This window comes from Marmota marmota, unplaced genomic scaffold, assembly GCF_001458135.2.
Source record: "Marmota marmota marmota unplaced genomic scaffold, marMar, whole genome shotgun sequence".
Taxonomy (NCBI): domain Eukaryota; kingdom Metazoa; phylum Chordata; class Mammalia; order Rodentia; family Sciuridae; genus Marmota; species Marmota marmota.
The window spans coordinates 24,414,689-24,425,794 of NW_026000153.1; positions in this window are offsets into that span (position 1 = coordinate 24,414,689).

The window sequence follows — 11,106 nt, forward strand, 5'->3', positions numbered from 1 at the left end:
GTAGTGGCCAAATATATGAGCTTTTCCTTTCATTTTTAAATTTTCTCTCAGTTTCAGCTTCTCATTTCTTTATTTGATTTTCAAGCTTCTTTAGGATAGGGACATGTGGTTTATCTTTTAACCTCAAGCAATTTACAAATAGAAAAGGAAGTACTACTTGTGGTTTCTTTAATAGTGCACAAAATGTACCTGAAGCAAATATTAATCTTCTTTAGAAGAATTTGTATCAAAAGTCTGAGAATAAGATTTCCCACACCGGTCCCCTACAACTCTGTGTATGTGGTTCTCTGTGACTTCATCATGCATATAGGTTGATGTGATGACCACCACAACAGCCACCAGACACACTTGCATCCTAAGGATCAGTGAAATCACGTCTTTGCACCAATACCAGCTGTTCAGAACTTAAGAATAAGAGTACTTCTTTAATTTTTTACAGGCCCATTATACAAAAATTCCTGACTTGAAACTTAAGTTTATGAGGATGTACATATTAGTACTTAGAAGTTGTACATTGAAGAGCTTTTTCTTGCAGATTTTGTCAATATAGTTATGCCTTAGAGAAACATTTGTATAGCAAGAAAAGGTGAAAACAAGAGTAGTCCAAATATGTAAAGAGCTCTGGCTCCAACTAGAGTGAAATTTGATTGTCAATTTTGCTGTGATTACTGTATATTTCTAATGTATTTGGAAGACTGGAAGTTTTGATTATGTGTTGATGGTTAAAACTTGTTTTTTCAAAAAATTAACAGGCAACACTGCTTCACACAGTGTCACCTTTCTTCTTAGCTCACTTATTTAAATTATCATTCTTCCATACATTGTAAAGGAATTTCCCATAACGGTTCATATGAGAAATGTTCAACTGCCTCTGGAGCTCTGCCCGGTTGGTATGATAGATGCTCCTCTACTTAACCCTACTTTAAATGAAAACATCTCAAATTGAAAATGCACGCACCACACCACGTGCCTAGAAGCACAGTGCTCTGCAGTGTGCTGCTTGCTTCCCCTGATGATCCTGACACTGTTGGGCAGCTGCCACTCACTGCTGCTGACCCCACCAAGAGGGTGTTGTGCTGTATATTGCTAGCCCGGGACAAAGGAAAATCCAAAATCTAAAGTAGGAATTCTACTGGACATGTCCTACTTTTGAACTAACAAGAAATTGAAAAATCTTTTTTTAAATAAAAACATTTTTACCTTTTGTTATAATTAAATTAGAGCATTTATCTGTTTTCCAGCTTATTATCTCCTATAAGGATGAAAGAGTTACCCCAATTTCTTTCACATTACACAGGAAATTTGGAGATTTACAGCTCTGTGTATGTGGTTTTCTGCAATTTCCTCATGCATATAGGTTGAAGTGACCACCACCACCAGAGCCACAAGACACACTTGCATTCTAAGGACCTCTAAAATCACTTCATGGCACCAGCTCCAGCTGTTTGCAACTTAAGAATTTAAGTATTTCTTTAATTTTTATAAGCCCATTATAAAATATCCTGACTTGAAGTTTAGTTATATGAGGATGTTCATATTTATACTTTGAAGTTGTACATTGAGGATTTTTTTTGGTGGATTTTATAAATGTATATGCCTTAAAATAAAAACCTTTTTTTTTCTAAGTTGGTTTATTGGTTCTTTCATTTCAAGGATTTCTGTTTGAGTTTTTGTTTGTTTGTTTGTTTGTTTTTAGAATCTCTATCTCCCTACTGAAGTAATCTTTTGCTTCCTATATTTGTTTATGTAGCTCTTTGTCGAAATGATCTTTTGCTGCCTGTATTTGGTCTTTTATATCATCCTTTAATTTGCAGAACATTTTAATTATGTACATCCTGAATTCTTTCTATCATATCTTCTTCTGTGCTGGCCATGGATTCTAATAATATGGTGTCTTGATTTGTTTGGGACCCTTTCTTCCCTTGTCTTTTTTTTTTTTTTAAGAGACACATACACACACACAGAGAGAGAGAGAGAGAGAGAGAGAGAGAGAGAGAGAATTTTTTAATATTTATTTTTTAGTTTTCGGTGGACACAACATCTTTATTTTATTTGTATGTGGTGCTGAGGATCGAACCCAGTGCCCCGCGCATGCCAGGCGAGCACGCTACAGCTTGAGCCACATCCCCAGCCCTCTTCCCTTGTCTTTTCATATTGCTTGTGTGTCTTCCCTTCTAGCACTGTGGATCCTAGGCATTATCACTTTTACCCTACAGGCTTACAGTGCCCCTGTAGGGATCCAATACCTCTCCTTTGAGGTTAAGGAGAATGTTATCAGATCCCAATATAAACAATATACACCCTAAAAACAAATGTTTACTAATAAGATGTTTACATTTGGTTACAATGAACAGATATTGTGAATTCAATTATTATCTACAATATACTCAATAGGTTTGTAAAAGTGTTTACTGTTTCTGATGGTAGACAAAGAACCAGGGGTGAGGAGTAGGATTATATGCTGAGGAGGTAGGAGGTGAGGATTTAGAGTTGTTATATCTTAGGAAGTGTGAAAGAGAAATCTAAAGAGGAAAGTTAGTAGCAGGAGAAAGGAGAGGAAGTAAATTTGGGTAGACAAGTAAGTGGGAAGATAGTAGAGTACATAAAACAAACACACATATATCAAGAAAAATAAAAAAATGTTAAAACAGCAGAAATTGGTGGGAAAAAATTAAAAAGGATGTACAACACAACTATAATGTACTATTCAGACATCCCAGTCCTCAAAGTCCTAATTCATGCAAAGTACTTGGTTTTACATATTTTGGGGATGTGAGGTGGAGGGAGAGAGGATGAGGGAAAAAAAATCTTGAAGGAAGACACAGGGCTTGTTTCGGTTGGAGATCAATATCTTTCCCGCTTCCCTTCTCATCCAATAGGTCAGGTTGTCTGTTGTTAGCTGGTATCTGTGCCCTCAGGATGGTGAAAGTACCAGGGTGTCACTGTGCCAGGTTAGCGGATGCTGGGGAGATGGGGAGTTAGAAACTGGGTACCTAGAAGATGGTGATGAAGGTGACCCAAGATGGAGGATCCTAGTTTCAGTGGTGGGATGTCAAGTCGGGTGGGCGGATCCTGGTGATGGGGTTGGATGATGAGTTCAGCCACGACCTCTGTGGCTTGCAGTGTGGGCTTATTTCAGAGCCTGTGTGAAATTCCCAGCTGCAGGCAGGCCACTGCACGTAGAGGACTGTGTCCACTGCTATAGAGTCCCAAGATAGCAGTGACTAGGGGAGCCCCACGTTGGTAGATGGGGTCCGGAGGTAGAGGTGGTGGCCGGAGTTCCTACTCATGGGAAGCTGCCAGGTGTCCTCCATGGGAGCAGCATCCATCATTTCTGCTAGGGTGGGTGGCCCAAAGTTATTTGCGGGTGCTGCTGCCACCACTGATGGCCTCACTCAGATACCGGGTAGTCCAGCATGGGCGAGTAGTTGGGAGACCTCCCACTAACTGTATTTTTCTTAATTGATTTTATTTTTTAAACATTTGACAGCAGAATGCATTATAATTCTTATTAAACATATAGAGCACAATTTTTCATATCTCTGTATATAAAGGATGTTCACAACAATTCGTGTCTTCATACATGTACTTTGGATAATGATGTCCGTCACATTTCACCATCCTTGCTAACTGCCTGCCCTCTCCCTTCCCTTCCCACTCCACTGCATCAAAGGACTTAAAAAAAGCCTACTACAGGAACACAGCCACATCAATGTTTATAGCAGCACAATTCACAAATAGCTAAACTGTGGAACCAACATAGATGTCCTTCAGTAGATGAATGGATTTAAAAAATGTGGCTTATATACAAAATGGAACATTACTCAGCATTAAAAGAGAATCATTTGCAGGTAAATGGATGGAGTTGAAGAAGATAATGCTAAGTGAAGTTAGCCAATCCCCCGCCGCCCCCCCCCAAAAAAAAAAAAACAAATGCCAAATATTTTCTCTGCTATAAGGAGTTTGACTAACTGTATTCTTAAACAGGCTCCTAGCTGGGCACAGTGGCTCATGCCTGTAATCCCAGTGGCTCAGGAGCCTGAAGCAGAAGGTTTGAAAGTTCAAAGCCAGCCTCAGCAAGGACAAGACCCTAAGCAACTCAGTGAGACTCTTGTCTCTACATAAAATACAAAATATGGCTGGAGATGTGACTCGGGGGTTGAGTTGCTCCAGAGTTCAATCTCCAGTATCAAAAAATAAAAACAAGCTTCTTTCATGTTGACAGAAACATACAGTTTAAGACTGTTGTAGCCTTATAGTGTTTTTTGTTTGTTTGTTTGTTTGAGACAGGTTCTCCTGGCTCAGTCTCCTAAATCACCTGGATGACAGGCATGTGATACCACAGCCATCTCTCATTTTACAGTATTTTTCAGCGGTAAGAATCTCACAGTAGATTAACCTCCCTCCTCCGTATCCTGTTACACACTTAGCAATGTCCGCATTAAATTCACCAAGGCTGCTGGTTGGTCCTGCCTTGGCCACTGTTTCCTTGGGAATCTGTGAAAGTTCAGGGGGAGGAGGCAAGTTCCCAACGAGGGCAAAACTAATCCTTAGGTCAGCCCAAAAGACTCCTATGCTACTACTCTCTATAACCTCATCTCTATTATCTTTTTCCCTGCCATTCTACAGCAGCCATACTGGTCTTCCTGCTATTGCTGTACATCCCAAGGACTTCCTCACCTTAAGACTCAGGACCTTAAATTTCCCCAGTGTTATGGTTTAGATGTGGTGTCGCCCAAAAGCTCACATGTGAGACAATGCAAGAAGGTTTGGAGGAGAAATTATTGCATTATATCCTTGACCTAATCATTTAATTGACCCCTGATGAGGTTCATTTAGAGGTAACTGGGGGCAGGTGGGTGTGCCTGGAGGAAGTGGTTCATTGGGGGTATGACTATGGGGTATATATATATATTGTATCTGGTGAATGGAACCTTTCTCTCCCTGCTGTCCAATCATGTGAGCCACTTCCCTCTGCTACACTCCACCACCAGGATGTTCTGCCTCACCTCAAGCCCAGAGGAATGAAGCCAGCCTTCTATGGACTAAGACCCCTGAAACTGTGAGCCCTCTAATAAATTTTTCCTCCTCTACATTTGTTCTGGTTAGATCCTTAAGTCACAGCAGAGAAAAAAGCTGACTAAAACACTCAGAATCACGGTAACTAACACTATCCATCTTCAAGTTTTTGATTAGGACAGACCTTCAGATGCAACTTCTATCCCCTTATCTCTGGAACTTCCTTATCCTATTCCATTCCTCTTGTCAACAAGCACTTATCACCTTCTAAAATGCCATTCTTCATTCACTTATTCTTATGTTCTTAGGCTTGCTGGGAGTTTGTGCTTTTGTTTGTTTATTTGTTTTTGTTTTTGTTATTGTTTTTGCCTATCCCTTGGGGAGAAGGGAGAGAGAGAGAGAGAGAGAGAGAGAGAGAGAGAGAGAGAGAGCTTCTTGAGAGCAAGAATTGTTTTGTTTAGTTTTTATGTGCTTATCTCTGAGTTCTTAAAGGAAAAAAGACATCTGGTAGATGCTCATTAAATTTTTAAATATGAATGAATGCCTGCACCCAACCAGAATCATTTGTTTGGGTATGATAAGTTCTTTTAACAAAGTGAATTTTGTGCCCTGGGGAATGAGTGAGGCTAAAGGATGCGAGGCTGGCCTCCTAACACTACATCCTAATACTATAGATGCATCTAGTCTTAACTTTGCTGTCAAGAAAGGCTCTGTGGAGTTACAAATATGTGAGGAGGTGTCAGGATTTTTAGGTGAAGAGGGAAATGTAGCAATGGCCAGTTTGTGTGTGTCAAAAGAGAGCCCATGAGCACCTTGAGAAGGTTTTTATGATTTGATGAAATGATGCAGAGAAGAAGCAGGAAAACAAGCAAGTCTGGCTATAGTAACAGGTGACAGTAACAAGCTTGGACTTCAGCCCATGGGCATTGGAAAGCTGGTGAAGGGTTTAACAAATGGAAGTGACATAATTGGGTTCATTTAAAAATGTTCTCTCTGACTGTAGGATAAAAAATGGACCCAAAGAGACCAAGAGAGTAGATGGAAAGTTGCATTTGAAGCAATGCATGGGGAAGTTGCTGGCCCAGATAGAGGACCATTTCTCTGGGGCCTGCATAGGGAAAGGGCAGACTTTTCCAAGTTATTTGTAATGTATGTTTAGAGCTTTTACCAGAATTCATATACTTCACTCTAAAAATACAAAGTTGACTTTTTAATACAGAAAAGTTGTCAATTTACAGTGAGGTTTCAGATATTTACTTTTATCTCAAGCTGAAAAATCCAAAGTTGGATAATCTTCCAATATCTAATAACAGATTGGTATCAGGATGAAGGTGAAGTGTACTTTAATTACGGGCAAAAGAACTAATGCTTCAGTTAAGCAGCACCCTGCATACAGCTAAGTTTGTTTATATTTTGTAACAATAGGTGTCTAAGATACTCAGGTAAGGCTTTTCAAAACATAACAAAGGCAATCATTTCTATCTGTTTTCACTAATTTTCAACATTTCCTTCATGACTAATAATGTGCCAAAAATCATATGTCAGAAATCCTGTCTAGCTTTCCAAAAATGAGCAACAGCATTCAGTCTGATACAAATCAAGTCTTCCACAGATTCAGGATGGGAACTGACAGTGGCCAAAATGTGGTAGGATGTGAAATCTTCCCCTACTGTACCAGGTCTTCACACCAAGAGCAAACCCACCACTTTAAAGTTATGCACTTTGAAATCCACTATTTCCAAACTACATTTAATTTTGTGAAAGACAAAGATATGCCTTTGACCTTAAAGAATGAATTTTTTTCATCATGTGGAGACCTATAAAAATAGAGATAAACTTCTGACTTTTAAGATTTAAGATGACAGCATCTCTGGGGCAGGGCAAGAGAAAGATGTTGGAAGGAGCTTCATGGAACAGAATTAAAGAAGAGGAAAAAGATCCAAAGGTGCCTTGTGATGGCACAGCCTGGGGTAACTGATGTAATTTTCTTTTATTTAGACTAGTATGGATCTAACTGTAAGCATCTTCCTTGAAAATTTGAAAGAGAGTCGTACATAAAATAATGAACTGGGAGCCCTATCTGATTCTGTGACTATTAGGTAAGACACATCCTTCCCCCTGATTCCCTTAATGGAAAGTCAAAGGAAATGGATCCATTTTTCCCTATTTTAATAAAGTTCATTCTTCAGTTTGGGCTTTACAGAAAAGTTGCAACCATGGTGTAGAGAGTTCCCATAAATGCCCAACCAGCTTCCCATATTATGAATACATTAGTGGAGTACATCTGTTACAATTAATGAGCCAGTATTGATAATTATGAACCAAAGTCCACAGTTTCTCTAAATATCCTCAGCTTTCCCCTTGTTCGCCCTTTGTGATCCTGGATTTCCCAGAATACTGCATTACATTTCATGGTTATGTCTCCTTTAGTCTGCACATGATGTTTCTCAGACTCTTTAGTTTGATGACTTCAAGGGTTTTGAGCAGGGCTCATCAGGCATTTTGTGGTATGCCCCTCAACTGGAATCCATCACTACTGGAGGTATGTGCTTAGAGACTAAGATCACAGAGGTGACGTGTCATTCTTACAAGGGTGCAGTCCTTCAAATGAGACTGATGTCATTTGGACACTGGTCACTTGTTGAGGTAATTGTTGTTTTCCATGGCAAAGTCATTCTTTTCCTCTTCTTTGCTCTTTGAGAGAAGTCAGTGTGTGCAGCCATGTTAGTCATTTTTGTGTCGCTGGGACCAAAGTACCCAACAAGAAGAGAGAACATTTATTTGGGGCTCACAGTTTCAGAGGTCTCATTCCATGGACAACCAACTCCATTGCTCTGGGCCCAAGATGAGGTAGAACATCATGGTGGAAGACCTAGGCAGAGGAAAACTGCTCACCTCCTGGAAGCCAGGGAGCAGAGAGAGAGGGAGCAGGGGAAGGGGCTGAAGAGAAGATGAACCTTTCCAGGACATACCCCCAGTTACCCACATCCTCCAGTTATTCACCACCTGAACAGTTACCACCCTGTTCATCCTTTCAAACTAGGATGGACAGATTACTTCACAGCTCTCACAATCTAACCATTTCTCCTCCAAACACTCCTGCATTAACACAGGAGTTTTGGGGGGACACCTCATATTTTGGTCATAATAGCAGCCTACAATTAAGGAGTTGGGAATTACGCTTGTAATTCCTCAGGACTCTGTAAAAATGCAGAAGAAAAGAAGCAGTTTTCTGTTGAATGCATCTTACCCTATCTTTATTCATTACTTTGTACAAAGTTTTTTTTTCTTTTTCATAAAGAAATATCATAATGCTGGGTGTAATGGTGCTTGCCTATAATCCCAGTGGCTTGGGAGTCTGAGACAGAAGTATCTTGAGTTAAAAGCCAGCCACAGCAATTTAGTGAGGTGCTAAGGAACTCAGTGAAACCCTGTTCATAAACAAAATACAAAAATGGGCTGGGTATGTGGCTCCGTGGTCAAGTGCCCCTGAGTTCAATCTTTGGTACTTAAAAAAAAAAAGAGAGAGAGAGAGAGAGAGAAATATAATGCTGTATGAATAAATTCAATGTAGTTTCAAAATAAAATATTAAATATTTTAGAATTTCTGCCTGAGATATTTGTCTCTTCTGCATTTATTTATTTATTCAAAAATTTATCTGACATATTCCCTTATTGTTGGAGACTTACTGAAACTCTTTCTTACTTTCTGGCACTACAAGAGGCCTAAGACCCTCTTGTCAGTCTCCTGCCACTTCTCCAAGAACTCTGGCTCCTCTCACCGGAGACTATCAGACATAAGATGTGTGCAGGAGCTGTGATCATTGCTAGTGCCCTTGCCTCTGCATGTGCTCAGCTGCTGAATAGGAAAGAATATTTGCATACAAACTCACATGTATATGCCCCTCCACAAGTATTTCTATGTGTGCACATCTATGTACATTAGAGTGAATGTAAGTTTATATTGATGACCCCAGCTCTAATGCATGATCTCTCCAGTCTTCTCCACTTGTTTATTATTGCACCCAGTGATGAGAAATCTGGTTTACATAATAATGAATATGTTTTCATCTTGTGGAGTCCTTTGAATATGTAGGTACACTTTTGACTTTTGAGATTAGATGGCAATATTTGTGTAGGATTGGGGTAGAGGAAACTGCTGGAGACATCTAGTTACTCAATTTTTCATGTGAGTATACATGCATACAGCAGTATCCATGGTGTTGACAAGCACTCTGGTGAGTACTCTACCCATTTCCAGAGTTACTTAGGTCAAACTTTTCTCCCACCTCTTTCAGTAATATATTGGAAATAAAGTTAGATCATTTTGCCACATTCAAATTCCATCCTGGATTCCACCAACCTTTTATTTGTTTAATACATTATTTTTAAGATAAATGTTTCTTATACTAAAGTTTCCTTTTTATTCTATCAAGTTCTATGATTTTGATCAAAGCAAAATGTCATGTTTCTATCATTACAAAGTAATGCAACAGCTTTGGAACTCTAAAAAGATTCTTTATTTCACATATTATCACTTCTCCCAATCTAATTCCTTTCAACTACTCATCTTTTCGTTATCTCTACAGTTTGCCAGAATACCACACAATTGGAATCATACAGTATCTAGATTTTTGATACTGACCTCTATAAATTAGTTATATCCATTAGAATTTTATCCATGCCTTATGAGGCTGGGGATGTGGTTCAGTGGTTGTGTGACTGTCTAGCATGCACAAAGCTCTGTGTTCAATTCCCAGCACTGTCAACAAGATAAAATTAAGTAAAATAATAAATCATTTATGCCTTTGGTAGCTTGTCACTTCTTTGTAATCACTGAAAAATAGTCTATTGTCTTGAGGTCCTACAGTTTTATAGCCAATCACCTATTAAAGGATATCTTAATTTCTCCCAGTTTTTGCAATTATAAATAAAGCTACTATAAACATTTGTATGATTTTATGTGAAAACAAGTTTTCAACGAATTTTGAGGGTAAATACCTAGGAGTGTGACTGCTGGATCATAAAACTATGTTCAGTTTACAAAAAACTAACAAACCATTTTCCAAAGTAGCTGTGCCAGTTTGCAGTCCACCAACAATGCATGTGACTAGCAGTTACTCTCTATCCTCACCAGCAGTTGGTGTCATCAGCATTTTGGTTTGGGCTATTTTAACAGCTGTATAGTGGTGTCTTCTTGTTACTTAATTTGCAATTCACTAATTATATATGATGTTGGGCATCCTTTTTTATATTGTTTCCTAACTGTGTGTGAGTTATCTGGTCAAACTTGGTCCATTTTTAAAGTTCTGTTGTTTGTTTTGTTTTCTTTGAATTTTAAGAGTTCATATATTTTTGACAGAAGTCATTTATCAGCTATGAGGATAATAGATATTTCCTCCCTTTATGTGGTTTATCTTTTTTTTTGTCGTTGTTGTTGTTATAAAAGAATCTTTCAAAGAGAAGAATTTTCTATTTTAATTAGTACAATTATCAATTTTTTTATTGGATCATCCTCTCAGTCAAACCCAGGGTCAATTAGATTTTCTACATTTTTTCTTCTAGCATTCTAAGAGTTTTGCGTTTACATTTAAGTTTTTGATAAATTTTGAATAAATTTTTGTGAAAGGTAAAAGATATCTCTAGATTCGTGGTTATTTGTTATTATTGCTGTTTTTCTTTTAGGTCAGCACCATTTACTGAAAAGACTCTTTTCTTGATTGAATTGCCCTTGCTTTGTTTCCAAAATGTGCATGATTCCATCTCGGGACCTTCACTTGTATTCCCTTCATTTATTTTTTTTTCTCCATGACTACATTCTTTAATTACTGTAGCTTTAAGATAACCCTTAAAAATGGGTGGTATAAATCCTTCAACTTTTTTCTTCTGTATTGTTTGTTTTTTCCAAGTCTTTTGTCTTTCCATACAAACTTTAGAATAAGTCTTTCAGATCTACTAAACAGCTTGTGGGAATTTTGCTTGGGACTGCTTTGGATTCAAGTTTAAAAGAATTGACGTGCTTAAAAACTGATTTTTCTTTTCCATGAATGCCGCAGTCCGGCTGCAGCAAAATAACCGTGGGGGGGG